Below are 673 nucleotides of genomic sequence, written 5' to 3'. Positions count from 1 at the left end.
CCTGCGACCTCCCCCCGGCTGGCACTGCTGGCAGTGGGAAACCTGCCAGACCTTGGGGCTGGGATGTTTTGCGATGACGGGGCAGGGTGGGGATGGGGGCAGAGATCGCTCTGCTTGCAACTTCCCCATGCTCTGATCTCCATGCCAGTAACCAAAAAGCTTCACTGCATGTTTTTCTGCTTGCCAGAAGCCCCAGCACCAGTTCTTTGGGGTCTTTCCCCTTCTCACGGGGGTTCGTGCTGGCTCTGGCAGGCACAGATGTGAATGGAAATGGGGGTGGCAGGATGTAGAGACACTGTGGTCTTGGTAGGACTGTTTGTTGGGGCTGGTCTCGTCAAGCCGTGGGGCTCTGCCAGCAGCTCCTCACTTGTTTACAATACTACTAATCCCTTTGCTCTGTTTCTCTTTTCCACGAGGGCTTCTTGATTACTGGAGACTTTTCCTCAGGGCAGGGTCCCTTGGTCCTAATGGATACTCAGGTCCCGTTCCCTGCCCTGGCTGTGTGGCAGAGCCAGTGGCCGATAGCTCAGTTGGGTCCATGATCCCTCCTCAGGTCATCACAGCGACTGCGCATCCCTTCGGTGCTCCAGACCAAGCTGGGGATTAAGGACAAGGGGCAGCTCGCCACCAAGCAAGGACGTCAGCGGCCCGATAAGGGTGCGGGTTCACATCC

General features: G+C 57.7%; 1 protein-coding gene across 1 annotated transcript in view; it reads left to right on the top strand.

Moving 5' to 3' along the window:
* The window catches only part of SMARCD2 (SWI/SNF related, matrix associated, actin dependent regulator of chromatin, subfamily d, member 2), a 6621-nt gene that overhangs the window by 402 nt on the left and 5546 nt on the right, over positions 1 to 673 (top strand).

This window comes from Cariama cristata, unplaced genomic scaffold (genome assembly GCF_000690535.1).
Source record: "Cariama cristata isolate BGI_N322 unplaced genomic scaffold, ASM69053v1 scaffold21942, whole genome shotgun sequence".
NCBI lineage: Eukaryota > Metazoa > Chordata > Aves > Cariamiformes > Cariamidae > Cariama > Cariama cristata.
Note: the sequence above shows the minus strand (reverse complement) of the source record. Positions and strands in the feature narration are given on the sequence as shown.